The 23847-nt window shown below is 23.3% G+C and overlaps 1 protein-coding gene across 1 annotated transcript in view; it reads right to left on the minus strand.

Moving 5' to 3' along the window:
• Positions 1 to 20357, minus strand: part of LOC129618741 (uncharacterized) — a 36311-nt gene extending 15954 nt beyond the window's left edge. Inside the window, exon 1 of the mRNA XM_055533702.1 lies at positions 20040 to 20357. The gene's annotated coding sequence lies outside the window, so the exon portion shown is untranslated. The remainder of the gene's footprint in view (positions 1 to 20039) is intronic.
• Positions 20358 to 23847: the final 3490 nt, after the last annotated feature.

Here is a 23847-nt window from a genome sequence, read left to right on the forward strand (position 1 = left end):
GTAACTATATACATATGTATGTATTCATAAATGTATATTATAATATGTGCATACATGTTATACATGTAGACTTATAAAAATATTTTTATTGTTTGGGGCCAGTGAGAGCATTTTATTGCATTTGGAGTGCATATTATTATGCGCCATTTAAATTCGATATTTAACAAGTATACGTATATGAATATTATATGTATATACATAATATAAGACCGTAGCTATATAGTACATGACATATGTATGTATTTATACGTACATACTTAGCATGCGCATAAAATACTTCTTACTTATATACTTAATCATTATGAGTGAATCATTATGACTGAATGCAAAAATAGTGATCTCTTCTTTATAATTTCCGATTTTCTATAAATAATTTTTGTATTATGAAAAATCTCAAACATGTTTTTGTAATTTAATTTATTACATTTTAACGTTTCATTTTCTATTTTATGCATAAAAGAATATTCGTTTAAGATAGAAAAAATGCGTTTACACTGAAAAAAACCTACGCCGAAAATTAATGTAAGAAATTTATAAAACGTTTACAGGGAAATTAAGTTTGTTTTTCTCTTTTTGCCTATTTTAGGTTCGGATTCGCTTTTAATGCATGCATTTAAGTAACTATGCATTTTTTGGAAATTTAAAAATTGCTGTTACGATTTCTGAGGTCAAATGAATGTTTGAAGTTTCTTAGTTTAGCAAAAAAAAAGGCGAGCCCATCGCACTAGACCATGTAGATCTTTTTGTGTTTAAATACTTAATTTTATGCCTACCAGAGCAGAAAAATGCATGTTCCATGCAATAATTAGCAAAATTAAATATTTGAAATGGTATGTGTTCTTACTGCCTCCAAAAAACGATAAATGAATATTTTTATGTTCTCTTTCTAAATTTGAAAACACTAAATTTTCTCCAATTCAAGTTAATGGCATTTTTTCTTTTAAGAACCTACAGATGTATAAAATAAGTATATGTATGTACATATGGAAATAACTCTTGGCAACCTCGAATTTTTTTGTGTATTTCAACAAATTTATTGTTCATTAAATGATTTTAAAAGTATTAAAGGAAAATTATTGTTTATTGGAAAATTATCGCGCATTCAAAAATTTTTATTATTCCGTTAACCACTTTAATATTTTATTAAAAATTTTAAAATATGATGGAAGAAAATTTTGCATGTTATTTTAATTTTAAAAATGTTAGGATATCTAATTTAGGAACTGAGCTATCGAATTTCGAGTGATTCATATAAAAATGGTAATAATTTTTTGTCATAACTTTGACAAAAACTTAAGTTTTGTGAAATATTTTTTAATACTCGTATTTTTAGGAATAATGTTTAAATTTGTAACAATTGCAGTTTTCATAACCATGTCATTTCAATTGCCTAAAGAGAGATTTTATGGCACACAAACCCTATTTGAATGAAAAACCAATAAAACCCTATGGAATAAAAACTTATGTAAAATACAACTTATTTTACGTATTGGTAGGATTCGCGTTACTATAATCTTTTCTCAGCGCAATAATAATAATTTTACAAATACATAGGCTAAATAATTTATACATAATGTATAAATTTTTTAATGCATTTAAATTTTATTTGTGTCCATTAAACTCACGACAATCTTGTCAATTAAAGAAGCTATGATATAAAAATTTAATTATTTTTTTAGTTTTCTTCTTCTTGTTTTTGTATGATTTTTTCATAAAATATGAATATTGCAAAATAAACAAAATGATATGTAAATGAATATAAGAATATGATTGTAATTATTAAAAAAAATTAATGATGACACAATTAAAAAAATTTAATATTAAAAAGTTTTAAAAACAGTAGTGGTAACATTTAAAATTATTAAGAATAAATAACTTTGCCCTGATTGCGTGCTACAAAAGCATTGTAAGCAAAAATTTTTAAAACATATGTAAGTATACTCGTATGACTGTATAAACTGTAAGGACTGAAATTTTTTTCTATACTTTGAATAGATAATTCATTTAGGTATTTAAAACAGAATATAAAAAGATACGTAGACAACATATGAAAACTCTAATTGCGCGGCGTAGCTTGAAACGATGACAATATTCTTAAACTTATTGGCTCTCGAAAATAAAATAAATTTTCTTTGGCTTTGGCTTTTAAGAAAGTCCGCAAAAACGAGGTGCATTTGGCGTCTCTATTTTAATGCACTAAACTTCAAAACGACAAACAATAATTTTCTATTTTTAATTGAAACCGATGTCGCAAATGCGTGTAAAGATGCTTTTGTTACAATAATGCCAAAAAGGCAATGTCAAAATAATTGAATTGAATTAAATGAATTGTTACCTTGGCAACATACATGAGTACAGTCATAATCATGTCAAAGTATATTTTTTTCAAAAACTATCAGCCAAAAAATGTTGTGTAAGTTAATAAGGCTTCCGTTTTTTAGTAAACAACGCTCCAAACCGCGGCTTGAATCGAAATGTCGAATTAGTTCGAGATGAGCTATAATTTTTAATTGAATTTTATTAATTAGGAATAAAAAGTAATGTATAAATTTAAATGTCAAGTATTTAACTTCTGCTTTCTAAAAAATACGAAGTCATCTACCGGATTAAATGTACGTCACTACTTCTTTATATGGGCTGTTGTAGCGGAAAACGGTGCGTAGTTTGTGTGTTATACGATTCAATTATTAAAAAACTCAGAAGTAGAAAAAAAAAACAATGTGGTTGTGTGTATGTAGATTCCATCGAACCCTGTAATTATTATCAAATCAGTCCAGTCCGACTCTAAGATTCATTTTTTTTAATTTACAATTTTTATTCTCTTTCTTTCATCATTAAAAATTTGTTATTTTATGATTTTCATGTATTCATTGTTTTCTTTTATCTTTCTATTTTGTTATAGTAAAATCAAAATTATTTTGATTTCATACTTTTATAATACAAACAATTACGAGTACTATTCATAAATCAAAAAAAAAAAGAAAGGTTGTGTGTACTTATTGCTGCTGCCTCTATTACTTGATTTCATATCTACGTGTTGTAATTTAAAAAAAAAATACATACTTACATACTTCAGAGAAGGGTGGTCCACTATAATAAATTTATTAAAAAAAGTTAAAACAATAATAAAAGATAACATTTACATGAATGTACAATTGCACACTTGTTTTTAAACCCGACTTTATTTTATCGTGTACTTTTTTATGTACTTACATAATTTTATTAAGCATATACATACATATTATATTATGTATAAGTATATATGCATATATACTTATTGTATACATAAACACAGATTTATATTAAGCTATCATAACTATAATAGAGACGAGGGTACAAAACTAGTGAAAGTTAATGAACTCTCATGTCTTATATGCATATTATGACGATAGATGATTCCAATCACAATACAACTAGGATCATTAGGTCGTGTTAAATGCAGTGCTCGTTTGCTATGTGTCTATAAGTAAAGGAATGAATGTATTTGTAAATTCTTATTTCATACTTATCTCGTAGGTATTTAAATTTATATTGCGTGTATTTTTGATGTAAAATTACATTTTTTGTATATTTTTAAAAATAGCTAGTACTGAAAACGTAATCAAAAATCATCCATCATATTAATTTCATACATCAGATTTATTCTTTGTTTAATTTTATTTTCAATATTCTCTCACTTTTTTTTTTGTATAATGTAAGTATATTTTAATTTTCACTTTTTGACTCTTTCTCTTGTGTAGGATTCACTTGGCAAGGCGGCTGATTTTGATGATTTTATTTAAGTGAAGTTTTTCTTTTTAATTTTTGATAATCTTCGGTATGCACAATCTTGACAAATTATTTTTTAAATTTGAATTTTGATGGTAATGATAGTAGAATACATTTTATGAAGGTTAAGTGTTGTCTTTTTAATAAAATGGTGGGGGGAGGGCGGGTTAAATATTAAAGAAGATATTTGAAGTATGAATAATTGAATTTTATTTGACGTTAAAAATATAAAAATGCAATATATGCATTGCAAGTATACTAAGCTATTAAAATTGCTTTTTTTTTTAATTTGATCAATAATTTCGGTGTTTTTAAAGACATTTTATACTAATAATGCGCTTAATTATGATATCATAAAAGTAATTTTTTAAAAATAATTAAATGACAGGGCACGATCTTATAAATGACAGTTGAAATTATTAAGTCAACTGCGCAAAAATTTTTGTGATACTCGTACATGTAAGTCTTAATGACTTCATCGTATTGAATTAATTTTCAGAAAATGAGATCATATATACTAATTTGATTGCAGAATTTTTATAGCGCTTTTGATATTGATAAAATTAAAATTTGAATTGAAATAAAACCCATAAACTCCAATTATAGGTTTATCCAATTATTCAATTATAGGTAGGAATCTGAAATTGTAGCACTTTTTGGAGACTAATAAATATTTTATTTTGTTAGAACAAAATTTTTTTCAACCTCAGTTCCTTCCAAGTTAGCGAATATTGAAATTCGTAAAATTACAGTTTTCGGTGACTTATATTTCCGAAAGTAGAAGCTTTTCTAAATTTTTATGAAAGTGAAAAGGTAACGTTAAATGTCATGTACTCAAAAACTATAATAATTTATCTTAACTCAATAAATTAACGGTCGAGTTCGACAATTATATTAACACTTCTTTCAATTTTGTTCTTTTTCTCATCCTAGATATATGCAATAATTGTTATATATTATTATACATAATATGAACTAATGAAATTTAAATATCATAGATATTTTTAAAAATAGTACTTGCATTTATTCTAAGGAAAGGTGCTACATTACAAACCGTTGGTTAGACTCAGCTTTATTTAACGTATTCTTCTTCCATGATTTTATAAATTTCTTTTATGTATTTTACTTTTTAGTATATTTAAAGAGAAGCATAAATTCGTCTGAATATTGCATATTGTATTAAATTAAGTCACTACCCACTATGAAAATTGCTAACAATGTTTTTAGTTATAAAAACCATTTGTAATAGGTAACCTAGAAAACTATTAAGTAAAATTAGTAACTAACAAAGAATTAATTATAAAGGGAAAATTTAATTGCATTTAAAATGCATGTTATTTTATTTACAATATTTGCATACTTAATTAAGTGAATTAAGTTGAAATTGATTTAAATAAAGAAGACAAAACAAAAACGCAACTAATTGTTTTTAGAACAATAAAATTGAGGTTATGACACAAAAATTAAAAGAATACATTCGAATATTTCATAAAATATTATACAGGAGAATAGTTTGCAAGTATTAAACATTATGAATATACAAATGTATTGAAATTTTTAAAATATTATATTTTGTATCTGGCATATGGATTTTTTGGAATGTGTCAAATTTTTGTGTTTTCCATACTTTTTCATTTTCATAACTTAGAAATAAGTGTAATTGCCAAATTATTGCTCTTGTTCTCTTAAAAAAGGTTTGTCAATATAACTTTAATTTAATTATGTTGTTATTGAAGTATACTTATTTCTCGGAAACTTTTTAATATGCGTGTCTCACGAGTAAATAGCAAAAATTTATTGCGAATATTAAAATTTCATGTAAATTTTGAGATGTTGAAACATTCAACTGAGTACAAAATTTAATGATTTAATGCCAAAACATTTCAATTTAAAAAATTAGATTTTCAAAAAGTTTTAAATAAAAATTGCATATTCAATTACAGATCACTATTACAGCAATGATATCGAAAATAATTAAAAATTTCGAAAAAAAATTAATTATCATAATAGTAACACTTAATTGTGAAAACAATTGTGAGAACCAAAATTCATATAAACAAGGTCAAAAAGTTTTTAGAAATCGAGAATAATACAAAATATTGAATCCAAAAATGAATAAAGTTGGGTCAAACCAATGGTTTGTATTGTAGCACTTTTCCCTTCAACAAGTGAAAATTCTGCTTTTAAATACAGTCTATGTATACCTATCAAACTATTAAAATTATTTTTATTCATATACAAAACTATTTCTAGAATTGCATATATTTAGGATGACGCATATATGCAGTGTTTGAAATAAAGCAAAAATTAATATAAAAAGGGGTTAACATAACGCTCGATTTTAAGGGTTAATTGTGTGAGTTAAGAAAAATAATTATATTTTTTAATTTCATGGAATTTACCGTTAACTTTTTGCGTTTATAAAAATTTGGAAAACCTTGCGGTTTCGGAAATATAAGGTGTCAAAAATTCAAATTTTACGAATTTCAAGAGGTGATAACTTGAGAGGGGGTGGAGATGGAAAAAAATTTTCTTCAAACGAAATAAACTATTTGTTAATGTCTAAAAGCTCCTAAAATTTCAAGCTTCTACAGGCTGGGGTCTAGAAGAAAAACGACATCAAAAATTTGGAAAAAAAGGACTTTAGATAACGGTAAATTTGAACGGCCATTTTGTTTTTCTAAAGTTTAACTATAGTATATCGCGCTAGGGGAAGCAAGCTACCGCCTTTCTGCGTTTGCAAAATTTCAAAAATGGTTATGGTTTCATTGTAAACAAAAAAAGTGTCCACGGACGGACGGATGGACGGACGGACGGACGGACAGAGTGAAACTAATAAGCACTTTTTTCAAAAAATTTTTTGGAAAAGTGCTAAAAACGGAAATGTTATTAAAAATTCTAACTAAAAAGTGTTAACAATAAAATCTTTTTGATTATCATTGAGTATAATCAAAAATCTCGTAAAAACCTTTTAATTATTTTAAACTATAAATTGAGTATTTAATTGGAAATGGGCAAGAAAATATAAGCAATTAATTTTTCAACTTAAATTTTCAAGGGGTCACTCACCAAATTTGAACGATATTGATTTTTAAAATAAAGGGTCTTTGACCGCGTTGATCGAAATTTGTTCAATTTTAATTTGCTAATTCTAGTATTATTCTTTTCTAGAAAACAATTTAAGTAGAGTGCAAGTACTTACTTATACCTTAATTCTAAAAAAAATGAATTTTGTACAATAAAGAAAGTATAATTATACACAAATAGGTGTTTTCATTTAAAAACTTGAATTCAATACTATAACTATCAGTAGTAAATTGGTGTTTGCAAAAAATTGATACTACAGAAAATACAAAAAAATATAAAAAAAATGGACGAAATTCAACAAAAATTAATAATTCCATTTAAAAGTTAAAAAAAAAAAACTGTGTAGGCTCAAATTGATAAAAACTTTTTTATTTTATACTTATACAACATAATATACTTATACTCGTATATGTATATAGCAAACGTTATGGATTTGTGGTTGATTATTCCGGGTCTTATCAGCTATGTAAACAAAAGAAAAAAAAAGAAGAATTATATTTGTAGTGTAAATATTTCTGTAATTGGGGAGAGAAATGTTCTATCATTATGTCAATAGTTGATTGTCGTGAAAATATTTTCCCACTGAAATTGAAATGTCAACAGACTTGACAATTTAATGAAATTTTCGAAACTATTCATTGATAATATAGCAATTTTGTTTATTTATGTTTGAGATATTTTCAATGAAATCTATTATTAAATTAATATTACAAAATAAAAATGAAGGAAGACAATATTGAAAAGTACATTTCATACTTTCTAATTATCGAACTAATTTAAATCAAGTACTTAAAGTTTTCCAAAATTTGGGGCAAGTAACTCATTAAGAAAAAGTATATTCATTTGCACGTAGTTAACTAAAAATAATAATTTTAAAAAAGAGACGAACGCGAAGTAAGTTTGTAATAATTACAATTTTAAAATAGGTTTTCATAGCAGAATCCTTCTGTCATCACATTGTGTTATCGTGAGAGTATAATAAATCAAGTGATTTATTAAATAACAATTAAAAAGCGACAACTGACAAACTGTCTGGCTCACATTGCCTTATAATATAAATACTTAATCAACTCAAGTAATATGTATATTAATCATAGTACGATGACACTTATTATATTGTTTAAATTTTTAATATACATACTTTTAACATATTTAATCCGCAAAATATCAGGTTGATAAATCTGTGGAAATTAGCCAAAACCCGATATTAAGAAAATGGTAAATTCCAACAACTTTTAATATTTCTATTTCTTAATTTGCTCATGGAGTACTGGTAAAGAAAAGATTGACTCTTTACCATTTCATTTTTATCACTAGCTCAATTTGGGCAAAAAATGCCTAATCGAGTTTTAGAAAATTTCCACAGAAATTATATATACAGTATTCCATTAAATTGCATTTGTGTTACAATTCAATTGTTAAATTTAAAATTTTTATGTGCTATACTAAAACAAATTAAATTATCACTTTTATTCAAAATTTTATAATAAAATGTTTGAGCTCCTTCAATATTTTCAGAAAAACTAAACTCAATGCAATATAAACATATTAATTTTTAAATGAAAATCGGTTCAAAATGACTTAATACTTGTCTAAATTTAAAATTTCATATTAGAGATCCTACCTATAAAATATTAAATGAAAATTTTTCGCCTTTTGTTTTTCTTTCATTTGAAAGGCATATTTCCGGTAATAAGCGAGCGAAATTTTTTAAATCATAATAAAAATTGAAAATAAAAATAAAACTAAATCAAAATAAGAAAAAAAATATTTCAATTCTTTAGTTAACAAAAGCAAATTTTCCATCTTTTGTGTTGAATCAAAAGTATTACGCAAGTTTTCGACCTTTTTTTTTTGCTTTTTAATTTCAAAATTATTTAGAAATGATGATTTCAAAATGATTTCATATACTTACTATAATGTATATCAGCGATTATTTAGCGATCCGATGAATCGATCTATTGTTAATGTCTCGATTAATCAATAAGTAATGAGTTATTGTTTTTATTTTGGATTGACTTCAAAGAAACACAAAAAAAGAAATCAACAAAACATGTTCTTTTTCTCATAATTTTTGTTAAAATAATTCAAATTTTTTGTTTTTTTTTTTGTATTTTGCAAAAATATTTCTGCTTAAATATGGGTAAAAATAATAAACAAAATTTCAATAGCAAATTCTTAAACCACATAATTATTTATGCATTTAGAATTTAAGTTGAAAATCATTTTGAAATGCTTAATTATAAGTATCGCCTAAAATGTAAATGTTATGATGTAATCAAAAACGGTTTGAAGAGTTTTTGTTTCCAAAATTAAGCATTTTTATAAAATATTTCGTTGTGTAGGCTTAAATAATATTTTTTACATTGCTTTTAGGTTTTGCAATTGGCAGAGTTAAGAAATGAATCAATATTTATGAAATTAAATTTTAATCAAATCAAACAAAATTTACGTATAATAGTATGAACCTTAATTGAAAACTGTGGTTTTGCAATTGAATTAGATTTTGGTTAAACAGGCAAAAGAGGAGTATTTATGCTGAACATATTATTTATACAATTTAAGACTCTAAGTTTCGTTATGCGCTTAATATGGTTTTCAAATTAAGTTTCGGATATTAGCGTAAGGATAACAGTTATAGGATAACTTATAGGATAACAGTTTGGGATACACTGAGTAATCATAGAAACAATTATATAATTTTATAAATATATATTTATAAAATTATATCACATTATCGTTTTATATATGTATATATATAAAATGATAATGTGAGCCCTGGTAAATTATCTTAAGTTGCAGTGAAACGTAAGGATAGTTTGATAAAATACCAATATATTTAATAAGTAATAGTAAATTTAAATTTATGGTAATTTACCTTCAGGATTTAAGGCAAAATTAACTTGCTTTACTTAAAAATGACAATAAAATTATGAGAGAAACAACAGTGCTCATGAAATTTTTAGTTTAAAACAACTTTCCATTGACATTTTTTTAATTAAATAATTTAACTAGAACTGCTCCTTCCATAGTGCTGAGTTAGTTTTTATTTATATTTGCGTAAATAAAACATTTAAGTCATTAAATTATTTCCAATTTTAATGAAAACATATAAAAACTATTTGCAAAATTTTCTTGAAAGAATAATTCAAAAATTAGAGTCTTAATTACTAATTAAGTATAAAAACTAAGTAAGCACTTTTAATTTTGAAAATAGTTTGAAATACACTGCTTAATTATAAAGATCAAAATAACATAAGTTCATAATTACTTACTTTAAAATATTTTATTTTTAGATTTTTTTAGGGAACATAAATAAATTTGATTAATATTTGGATCATTTTTCAAGTTTATTATTAAATGATCTCTTTCTGCAAAATTTCAATTAAAATGCATTCTTTAATTTTGTGTGCATTTAAAATTTTCTAATTATTTTGAGTATTTATAATTTATAATGTAATTTATACATACATAAAATGAAATATTAATCATAAGTGATTCATTAAACTTGGCAATAAATTTTTTCGGAGCGTATACAAAAATGATGTTAAAAGTATTTGAAATAATATCAAAGGAAGACCGTGTAAATGCCTCATATCCATGTTTTTCAGCTATACTTACATATTAAGTATGTTTATGTATACATATAAATAAAACATACAATTTTTAATTTACATTTCTAGTAGGATGTTTGTTGTTGTTTTAATAGTTTCTTCTATATAAATTTATGCTAAGATTAAGTATATTGAAATACTTAATAATATCTAAGATTTAGTTTGCCGAAGCATAGAAAAATTTTTTTATATACATTTTATCGCACTATATACAACTAACTATTATTGATGAAAGAATATTTTTTTTTAGATTGTACGTTGAGTTTAATTACTATTAAATTTCGGATGAATGCATAGTAACTTGTTATTCGAAATATTATCTTAAATGTTTCTCAAATATAGTTTTAATTCTTATATACAAATAATATGTAAGTCAGTTATTTAACTACTTCCAGCAATTAATAAAAATGCGAGATACTAGCTTAATAATGAAACATGAATTACCTTAGTATACATACATATACATACACATATCATTAAATAATGGTAAGCATAATCGAAAGTTTAAAATTAAAAATATGCGATCACATTAGTGTTAAATATTGCTTCTACATTTGTGATAATGAACCTTATACAAGGAAAAGAAAAAGATAATTATTGTAAATTAAATTTTGTGGTCATACTTAAGTATAACAGCATAATTTTCACATGATCATTTGTTTATATGATCAGGAAATATTGTATAACCAATTTGCATTTCCCAATTGAATGAAATAAACATTCACTGTCTACTATTTAAGCAATACTTATTTCCCTAAAATAAATTTTATTTATTGATATATGACAATTGTACATAATTCATTAGACCTTTGAAAATTCTATTAATATGTACTTATAAAAAATTAGGATTAAATACCACACGATAATTAAATATACATAAATTCAAACTAAAAAAACTTAAATCAATTATTCTGATGACATTTTTTCCGGAAGTGAAAATAAAATTTTGTTTTGTTAGTTCAAATATTGTAAAGATGTTAAAGAAATAATTATGCATAAGTAACACAAGAAAATAGTGAACTTGAATTGTGTTACGACTATTTCAGACATCTATTACGCGTAGATTTGTTAACAGCTTGTCCAGTGTTGCTCAATGCTTAATAAATTTTGAGTACATATGTTTCTAAAGAAAACAGGAACAAGATTATTTGTAAATGACATTTCAAGCTTCTCGTAAGCATTTGATATTAACTTTTCTTCCGTCCATGTGCCTGATATCATAATTTCTACAAGACATTTAAAGATAGCAAATAGATTTTTGCTACAAAACCTGTTTCTTTATAGAGCAATATTTTTTTTATAAAAAAATCTAAATATTCGGAACTTATATAATAATACTTAAATGATAATTGGATCATTTTATCATTATAATAATGAATCTTTTAATTTTAGTTCCTCCTGGAAGTATGCAATCAAAGAACATAACAATTTTAAGAAAATAGTGTACCATCACTTGCTTAATCTTGGAATCAATTAATTTGAATTTAATGTATTTGGTTTCGGATATATCTAATAAAATTTTAATTATCAAAACTTTTTTATTTTTAAGTGTTAGGTTAGGTATACCATATGTAGGTTAAATTATGTCCTATATTTTTAATATGTAATTATTTTTAAATCAATCATAAACGGCTATTAATTTTTTAAAATTTATGAAACAGAAAGAAGATCACTGCTTAATATGTAATTACAAAAATTTTAAAGGTGCCCAACTCAATAATTAATTGATATTATAATTAAAAGTCTATTACCATGAATATGTCCCACCATGAAAGTGCTTATCATAAATTATTGTCCCATTAAGTATGCGTAATTGCAAAGTATGTTTGGTGGCATTCAATTTAAGTATGGATAATATTTGAAAAAAAAATTGTAACCTTTAATAATTGGATAATAATTTTGAAATTAATTGGAGTAAAAATAATCAATTAATTTAATTAAAAAATAATTTTTATTAGTTGCAAAATTAATAAAGTATGAGAGAAAAAACTCTTGTATTAACACTCCCCTCTAAAAAATCATCTTTATATCATCATGAAAAATAGTTTAAATATATACATATACATAAGCTTTTGTATACAAAAAACATTTCTTATGTACTTACTTAAACTTATACATAACATACGTGTGCATGTAAACAATTGAGTTTCACAAATTTACGCGATGTATCAAAAAGACAGATAGTTTTTTTCTTTGTTTTTTGATATTTTCCAATAATATTTTTTTTTGGTTTCTGCTTTAAAATTAATATGAACATGTGTTTGTAATTCAATTCTATATCTAAAAATATTGCCGTGACTCAGTACATTATGTATAATAATGCTCAATTCGTTACAATATCAATTTTGTACACGTACAGAGACAGAATGTATACTTATATGAATATAATTTTATTTTATATATACATATATATATGTTGATGTTATATAGATATTAAAAATATTTTTATAAAAATAAATTGAATTTTGTGAATTTCATAGCGCCCCTATATCATGACATTTCATTTTAAAGCAAAGTATGAAAAATATAAGAAAAAAAGAAATTACTTATGTGTTCCATGCGTACAACACCATGTGATCATCTTATACCATAATTTACTTATTCTTTTACACAAACTATTAATGATCGATGCTCCAATAACCCTTAAGTATACAGAACATCATTATTTTTCAGGGATGTCACGCCTAAGACTTATACTTTTAATTTATTTTAAAGAATTAAAAAATTATTTTTTATAGTAAGTATGTGATTATTATTGTTTGGAATTAGGTCACTTTTCACAAACTAATACTTATGAGATTATAATTGGACAAAAAGAAATGTTAAATCATTTTAATTTTTAGTCTTTATCCAAAAACATTGTAGCTTCTATTATATTAGACTCACAACCATATGGCAGAGTATTACCTGCACGCTACTGTACAGTGTTTGTACACTGTCAAATTACTCTATTTAAATTATCAAATTACTGTCTTTGACGTAGGTGAATATTTATATTGTCGTGAGTTTTCACTATTGAAAAATATGTCGCCCAAAAAATAATGAAAAAGTTTACTACAAGTGTTACAATATCGCATATTTCGCTATTTTATTCGTCAAGTAAGAAGAAGCTGAATGATCATCACATATTTGTGTAATGTAATTTTCATGTGAGAACAATTTTTCATATTCATAACTTGTTCGCTTTGTTTTTGAAGGTGATGGGTTTGGACGATAAATTGAGAAAAAATGCAAAAATTCAATTGAAAAAATCTTACTGGAAAAATGAATTTTTTTTTCTTCTTGCTTCTAATTCTTTCTTCTTTTTTGTCGACTCATTCATGGCTACTAGTCAAGAAAAATTTTGTTTTTAGAACAGTCAAAAAGCTTCACTGTTCCTACAATTTTAATGTAAATTGTCAATACTATTGCTGAAAAATTTAAATACTTAAGTATTCAAATTCATTTAATCAAAGCTGATCAATCAAAAAGTCAAAAGTTTTAATTTTATATAATTTGTAAAACAAATTACAATCAATAAAATACATAATTAGGTAAAAGTTAAAACACTAAACGAGATTAACAATGATCATGTTGAAGAAAGCGATCGACCGCTATATTAATTTAATAGGGGAAAAACACAAAAATTCGATATATTAATTTGGTGTTTATGCAATCCAATCGATCGTTCGTTCTTTCACCGAAAATAAATTTTATATTGAATATTTTATTTGAATATGTTTGAATATATTTGTGTAAAATATATTTTGTATGCTTACACAATAAATTATGTAAATAAAAAAATTGGTATACAAAAAATTTATAAGTATGTAAGTACTTACATATACATATAATATTAAATAAGTACATATGTACATAAATGTATGTATGATGGGGTACATATTACTTACATGTCTAAAATTTTAAAAACATTTTGAAAACAAAGAGTTTTGTTTATTTCTTAGTATTAACAAATAAAAAAAAATATAAAATTCAAATTAATATAAATTTTGTGTAGGAATTGGAAATCTTTTGCATTTTTAAATTTATTTTGATATTTGTTTTTACTTACTTTTGATTTTAAGAATATAGGAATTTCCAATTTCGATATATCCTTGATTTAATGAGGTAAACTTATATGAATTGTATAATTAAGTATAGTTTATTTTTATAATACAATAATTTTTCAAAAGAGATATAAATTAATGTGTTATACTTATTTGCTTAAGTGCTTTACATACAACATAGATACTATATTGAATATAATTTTGGTTTGTTTGTATTTTTGTGTAAATTACAATTTCTTTAAGTACATTTTGGTATTTTCATAGCTTATTACAATTTAAATGATCTTAAAACATTAGAAAAAAGGTACTTATTTTAATTGATCATTAAAGTATATCCTTATTTATAGGCATGTACATATGTATAAGTATACGTACATATGTAAACAAAAATATATTTCTTGGTATGGTGAAACATATGGGCCTTCCTTACGTATAGTGTACATACTTAACAAATAAACTCCAGAAAATTTAAAAAAATATTTTTACGTCTAAGTATGTATGTATGTATAGAAAATATTTACATTAAAAAAGTAGATCGAGGTTAGAACTTGGAGTGAGTTGCCATTGAAATTAGCTTTCAAGGAATATACCCGTATTTTCTAAGGCGCATATGATTCAACAAAATTTCTATTTAGCTACTTAATATCATTTCATGACCATAATATCTATACGCTTGTATTGAATACGGTTAATTATTTTCCGTTGCAGTTTCTTTAAAAATTTACCCATTGTTCATCATTGCTAATTCATAATTAAACTGATATTATAATTTTCGCTTACGTACCAACATTTTGCAAAATGACATCAAGAAATAGAAATAAAAAACTCATTATTATGAAATGGAAATTATTAAAATCATAAAATTATTAAAAAAGTATAAAAATGTTGAGAAAATATTTGATTTTAAATAATAAGTAGGTTTTTGGTTTTGACTGTGCTATATTTATATATGTACCTATACTCGTATTACTGTTCTTATATACCAATAAATTTATTGCTATAAAGTAATCTGGAGTATAAGTAAAAATCATCTTGATTTTATACTCTCCTATATGTCATATATCTATATAGGACTCACTTATTTAGTTAAGCTTATTAGGACTGGAATTGTACTATACTAAGTATACAATATAATTGGAAATTTGGTCAAGAGTTTTGCTTTTTAATTTTTGTTTTTCATTAACTTCTTCTTTCGAACATAATATTCTAAAAATAATGTTAGACGATCAAATTCATTAATTTAGCAAAGTTTAACGATAGTAAATTTTAACAAATGTACTTACATTACTATCATACATAATTATCTATATACTCAAGATTATTTATTTTGATTTTGATTTTGACATACCAGATTATTTTATTTTCAAAATTAATTCAGTTTATATTGTGCGTCAAAGCAAGCATCAATTCCAAATTAACTATTCGGTCTTTAACACAAGTAGTGTTAAGTACCGGTCTTTAACATAGTATGAAATAGTGTTTAAGACAATAGTGTCTCAAACATATATGAATGAATATTAATAGAAATAATGCTTTTCGGTTCTATAAAAGAGAATGCAAGGTAGAAATTTTGATTGTTTACCTTCCGGTAATAGGGGATAGGGGTTTATTTAATAAAACGCTAAAAAAACCATTTTATTTTGTGGAAAGCAATATTTCGTTTTAGATTGCGACTTTTCTTTAAAAAATATTTTCTATAACAAAAGTAAATGTTAATTTTCAAGAAAATTTTATTCTTATTTTTACTTTGACCTTTAATACTCTAAAAATATAACAAATTAATATGCATTTTCGAAATAATAAAAAATATTTTCTTTTACATTTTTTAATGAATTTTTCCTCCAGTCTTTGAAAATAAACTTTTACATTTTTTTTTTCAAAATTTTCTTTTTTTTTGGTTTAAATTCGTATATCACATAATAAATTATAAAGAAAAGCGGATGTGAACTAATGTAAACCCTGTCTGGATGGTATTTTAATCATTCTGAAATTTTCTATTTAACATTTTTTATACTTATTTTTTACATAATTATGCATTTATGTGTAAATATACATATACTTTTATATACATATACAAAATGTAATCGTATAATAATTTTCCTTTTATGTCTAAATAATTTTACTTTTAAAAAGTTGAAATTACATTTGCTTCTATGAAATTCTTTTTTTATCTAATTTTGGATAAAGAAAGATGAAAAAAAAACAAGATTTATTTTTATCTAATAAAGAGAAAATCGCGTGCGTTTCTACACTAGATCTTTCTTATCGCATTTTTTTTTTGTTAATGTTATAAGCAATTTTTTTTTTCCTTGAGATTTACAAAATTTATTCTATTTTTAGGAATAAGTAAGCATGAATTTCTTATAAACTGCATATTTAATTGTGTAGCGTACAAAACTTAGGATTTTGGAATGAAATTATTGATACGATATTTTCCCGGGAAATATAAGAAGTCAATAGGTAAATGTTATTAAATTCGATGTACAGGTTTTATTCATGGGTAAGAAAAGGTAAAAAAGTATTTACTTAGATATAAAGTGCAAATATTTGAAAACGAATATTTTTGATAAGTATGGTGCTTTCAAAAAAGATATGAGTTGTACGGCAACACTTACAGTACGGTCAGAAATGCTATAAATAGCTAGTAAAATTTGATTAAAATGAGATTTATTTTTTTAACAATCAATGTTTCAGTTAAGTTAGAACAACCTTAGCATAGCGTTACTTCTTATTGAAAAAATAAGATCTTTGCTTTTTAAATTATTTACTTTGAATTTAGAGAAATAATTTATTTTCGTTACTCCAACATTTTTCAAATAAGATTACTTTACAACCTATTCTCTAAATTTTTTAGTAAAGTGAGTACGGACTGCAGCAATTTTAGAAATAACAAAAATTATGCATTTTCGACAATTATCATAAATTTTCTGATTTGATAAGAAAAGCACACATAAAAAATTAATGTTACTTCTTCAAATAGTAAAAAATTATAATTAAAAATTCTTATCATTCAATTCTTTTTGTATTTAATTATATTTTAGTATTTATTTACGATCTTTTGGCTTAAACAAATCTTATACTTAATTACAATATTTTATTATTTATTTTTTATTTTATTTTTTAAGATTAGTCATAATTCGGATTTAATACGTTTATAGAATTTTTAATGGAATGTGAACAAATAGAGAAAATAATCATTTTAAATTTATTTTAAATTTTAAATATTAAATTCTGTTTTTTTTTTTTTAATATTTGCTCAATTTAAAAACACTTAAATAATAGGTAAGTGTGTATGTGGGTACATTATTTAAAAAAGAAACTGAATATTTACACATTTTATTCTCCTTATCTTTTCGAGCATGACTAATAACTAGATTTGTATAATTTCTTTGTAAATCGTAGATTTTTTTTCTAAAATAATAAAATGAAAAACTTAAAAATTTTTATTTTAAGTATTTTTTTTTTAAGATTAAAAAAGAACATTTTTATAATTTGATTTTCCATTTTATAATTTTTTAAGTATTTCTTTCTTTTTATAAATAAACATATAAAAATGTATACATATGTACATACATATACTACTTACATGAAGGTATCCAATTACCTATACACATATTGTATACTTATGAGCAAGCATAAATATGAATTAAGAAGATGACACGAGGCACTGACTCCTATTTACCCGTCATATTTACAAAAACAAAAAATATACTAAAATAAATTTTAGCAATAAATGAAATTCTTTTAAAGACACTAAATATGTACGTACATACATACATATATGCTAATGCGAGTATAGATCACACCACTATAAATAGATTATAGCATTTTAAAATTTTAAAGGAAAAATTTTAGGTACCTTAACATAACAAAAATATGTCTCAACCGTAGTTTCGCACTATTTTGAGTACACAAATTTTGAGCATACAATAACTGTGAGTACACAAATGCTATAAATTAGAAGAATATGAAATGCTTATTGTAATGAAGATCTGTACTAAGATAGTATTTAGCAACTAAAATTGTTCTGGATGATAATAGTCCTATCACTTAAAAGATAGGACTATTATCATTTGATTAATCTATGGTCCTTCAATTATTGTCATAATTAAATTAACTAAAGTCCTTACGATATTTAATGCTATATTTAGTGTGTTGTTTATATAATGTGCTATATTTTAGTGCGTCGTAATCTGCTGTTAAAATAGATAGTTTTAAGTGAAAATTCTTGGGTTTATGCAGTGTGGAGTTGTCAAAGAAGGAAAATATAACATCAAAATTACAATAATTTGTATATATTAGTACACTATTCAGGTTATAGTTAAGTGCTTATAGTTAATTATGTATACTGAAACTGCTGTTCCAATGTTAACTTATAAGTCTCTAATGGCTAAACACAGATATCTAGGTACATTATATCTCCAGTTATTTTAGTGTTTCTTTGGTTGTGCGACAATATTGTTGTGGTTATGTTTATAAATATTAAAAAGGAACAATAAGTATAAAAAAGTATTTACATATTTGGGTACATAGATGTTTAAAAATAAATTTCACAATTCACAAAACGGCATTTTGTAATTGATCTATTGTGAATCAGAATTTTATTCTTGTTTTTTTTTTTTGTTAAATTTTAAGTCAAGCACTAATTTTAGAAATCATATGTATATATATATTTAATATTTCCAAAAGAACGAACGTTTGTATATTATGTAGATATATGTAAGTACAAATGCTTATACTTAAGCACATAAAATTCATTATATTTTTAATGTTTTCCTTTTTAAGAACTCACATTCCTAGAAATTTAAAAATATACAAAAATAACTTAAAAAGGATTTTTAAATGTGCATTTATAGTTAATTAGTCTTTTTATGAATCCGAATATGTTTGAGTGTTTTTGTACCCACATTTGATTGCTCATAGGTTAAAATTGACTGTGAAGGTATTAAATACAATATTTTATTATAGCATTAAAGACCCGCAGGTCTTAAAACATAAGTTTTTTATTTGTTAAAGAATGATAAGCAAATGATATTTTCAGTTTTTGAATAAGAATTTGTTCGATTACAAAATAATGATAATAGGAAAATTAGATAAGAAATTAAGTACTTTGTAATTTACCATTCTTGTTTTCTTTCTTTAATTTTCAAAACTAATAGCATTACTTTTCTTTAATAGCAATTTGAAACTAAAGTTTTTTTTAATCACTTAGCTTATTTGAGAATACAATGTGCGTCCTTCTTAAAGTAAGTACTATTAAAAAATAAAACATTTTTATTGTAAGATCCTGGACTTTCATAAAAGACATTTTAGATAATTTTAATGTAAAATGTTTGCTGACCGTTCGCAAGAATTTGGATTCTGATTACTTATGCCAAATAACAACTAAGTAAATTATATCAAATAAGAATCAATATTATATAACGCATTACATATATTTCGAAACTTATTCAAATAAAAACCTTTTGCTGATACGTCTTTATTTAAAAAAACAAAACAAATATGAATATGAATTTGAACTTACCGATTTACTTTGAGTAAAATCACAGGTGACAACGATAAATGCATTATCCTTTTCACATTTACATCCAATTTCACATATATTTCGACGAGCGGCACGTATTCCTCTTTTACTGCTACTATTATGATTATTATTATTATTATTAAATGTATAATATTTTTTATTTAAATTTTTAATATTATTATCATCAATATTTGATTCACCATTTAGAATTTGTTTTAAATCATAAAATTTTATTGTAACATTTGTGGTATCATCATTATTATTATAATTATTATTCTTATTAATTACATGATAAATATATTTATCATTTTCACTATTATTTTTATTATTACTTTGTTTTATATCAATATTATTTTTATTATTATTATTATCAAATTCATCATCTTTTTTATTGTAATTGAGATTAGAATTATTATGATCATCAATATCATCATAATCATCTAAATTATCATTATCACTTTGATGAATTTTATGTTCAACATTTCGACGAAAATTATCAACTGATAAATAATCACCATTTAATGTTTTAGAATTTCTATTAGAATTTATAGAATCATAATTATAATAATTATTATTATAATTTTTATTATGATTAGAATTATTAATTAAAAATAAATTTGATGATATTATTGAATGATTATTATGTGATTTTAATAATAATGAATTACTTAAATTTATTATACTATTATTTTCTATTTGTAATTTGTTATCATTATTATTATTATTATTATTTTTCGTCATATTATTATTACTAAATTTTTTATTCATAATTGGTGCTGCTGTTGTAGTTGATACTCGTAATGTTGAATCACATTTTGTTATTAATATTGTAAATAATGCTAAGAATATTATTGTATTCCTTATTAATATATTTAATTTATAATTATTATATTGTTTAATACTATTTATTAAATTGAAATTATTTATTATCGACGCCATGTTTGTTTTATTATTGTTATATTTCTTTTCTTATTACAAATTACTTCACATACATTAATTATTATTGAAATTACTATGATTTTATATGATCGATTATAAGAAAATCGATGTTGTTGGTTCTATGGGATATCAAATGTGTTGGTGGTATTATTTAATGTCATTGTCACTTTGATTTTTGCTTTTTTTTGACGAATGAATAATTTATACGATAAAAATAAATTTTTTACTTTGAATTTATTTGTTGACAGCTAGAATTGTAATATGAAGAAAGATTTTTTTAAGTTATTAAAATAAAAAAACTTTTAAACCCAATTTAATTTTATTAATTTTTTGCTTTTAATTTTTATTATCACAATTTTTTTTATTAAAATTTTCATTTAAACACTTTATGTTAGATTTTTAGTTATCGCTGCAATATTTCATTAATATCGCATTGTTGCTTTTGTTACTTAGTATGTGATCGCCTTTGTTATTCATAACAATGTGGTGATAATAAAGTTGGTGTAAAAAGACTCAAGATCAAATTTATTCATATTTTTTTTTTTTACATTCTCCTTTATTTAAATTTTGTAATAGTATATGTAATTTTGCTGAGATATGGTGAAATTTTGCGATAAATTCAGTTTTGTATAATATTTAAATATGTATGGAGGTATGTATATGCATTGGTTTGCGATAATGAATGTTTTTCTTTCAATTTTATCAACATCTGAAAATAAATAAAGGAAAAATTAAAAATTAATATATACCTATACACTATAAAATTAATCTACTAATAATTAATAAAGTTTTGCTTTACAAATTTCTGCTCTCAATGTTAAAATTTATTTTCAAATGAAATTAAAATGATTAAATGATTAAAATTCAATTTTTCAAAGGAGATTGCTAAATTTAAAAATTTTTAAACAAAAATATTTCATTTTATTTTAGTTAGAATTTTTTTAATTGTAATAAATTTTAAATTTTACACGATAATTAAGTTGTTTCACACGTTAGTTATCTGTGAGTCTATATCGAAAATACACTGCCGGTTAACTGAAGTGATCATTAGTCAATGAATTTAATTATACTCTTCATAATATTAAAAGAAATTGGAATAATATTAATAATAGGCATAATCCTCTGTTGTCAGAAATGGTAAGTTTTTGTCGATTTATCTCATTCAGCCATTTGAAATACAATGCTGAACAAAGTAAATTGTAAATAATTTCATCAGTGTTTCTGATCACGAAAATCCATTTTTATTATGAATGAAATTAAAAAGAAATTGTTTTGTATCAGGTCTAGATGTACATACTATCACACATGTATGTTTAAATCAATTTTGAATTTATAGAGTTTTTAAATTACATAAAACACAAACACAACATACAAAAATTGTAAGTTATGCATATACATGTGTACTTAATTTTACATAAACGTATATAATTACATAATTACATGTTTATAATTTTTACATAGTTTACTTACATAATATTGACGTATTTAACTGCTTTGTAAATATACACAAATGCATCAATCACTCACTTCTGTTTTGTTTCTAAAACCTATGCCTAATTAAATTACTTTTGCTTTTGCTCAGGTACACAAAACCAAAATATATTTATGTTTGGAAACTAATTTTAAAATAAGAATTTTGATAACTTTTAAGCAAAAATTTTAGTTTTTTTTTTTTTAATTTTTGTTTTAACCTTTGAATAATTTATAAAAATTATAAAAAATAAAAGAATTTCATTAGACTTCGAATATTTAAAACATACACATTTCTTCATATCACATAATTATATATGTGTATACATACATACATGATACGTATATAAAAAAATACATACTCCCATAGAATAAATTCAACATTTTCTAGTACTTATCTTAGAAATAAGTGGATGAAAACAATTATTTTAATGTATTAACACTGGCAATTCGCCAGAGCATTTTATCATGCGAATATCATTAATACCTAATAAAATTGCTCTTTTAATTTACTAGTTCCTGGTTTATTATATTAATATGTTACAATGCGAATTTGTTGAATTTTTTAGTTATCATAAACAAAATGGGATATTCCAAAAGCGAAAAATGAACTTTAAAATCATTTAAGTTGCTTGTATGCTTTTTGCATTAGCAATGATTTTCAAATGTGTTCTGGGAAAATTCCGCTTCTATTACAACATTTTACTGGAAATTTTAGGACTGTAGTACCTAAAAATAAAATAATACCCACGCGCTGCTAACAAAGTTTAAGAAACGAGTGAAAGCATAATGAAATATTTGTGCTTGAGATAAGTACTTAATTTTAAGTAAGTATGCGAATATAGTTTCAACAGTAACTAGCTAATGTAAAACATAAATGAATTTGGAAAACAAATTTCACAGCTTTAGCGAAAACAGTGTTTCTTTATGTACTAATTATCAAATATAATTTTTCGTGTCTATTGTTGTATAATTTTATTATTTTCCAACAGTGTGAAACACAAAATAATGTGATTATTATTTAATATTTCATTTTGAAAGGGTACGTTGCATTCCAATAAATCTGAAAGACTTTTGTTTAAATAAAAATCAGTTTTATTATTTTTATATAAAATTAAGTCATTTAATCATAAAATTTAAAAAGAATAGAAGGTATTTTTTCGAATTAGTAATAATTTTTTTTTTCGGTTGCATCTAATAATAAAATTTTATTATCATACTTAATTAACAATTCTTTTATAATTTTATTAGCTTGATTTTACTATGTATTTCGAATAAAAAGAGCTTATAATTATTTATAGTTTATTTATTTTATTTAATCAGAAAATATTTTGTATAATAAAAATTAAAATAAATGAGTTTTTCAAGTTTCGAAAAGATTTTTAAGTTTATTCTTTTT

The sequence above is a fragment of the Condylostylus longicornis genome, unplaced genomic scaffold (assembly GCF_029603195.1).
Source record: "Condylostylus longicornis isolate FDR11 unplaced genomic scaffold, ASM2960319v2 ptg000010l, whole genome shotgun sequence".
Lineage (NCBI taxonomy): Eukaryota > Metazoa > Arthropoda > Insecta > Diptera > Dolichopodidae > Condylostylus > Condylostylus longicornis.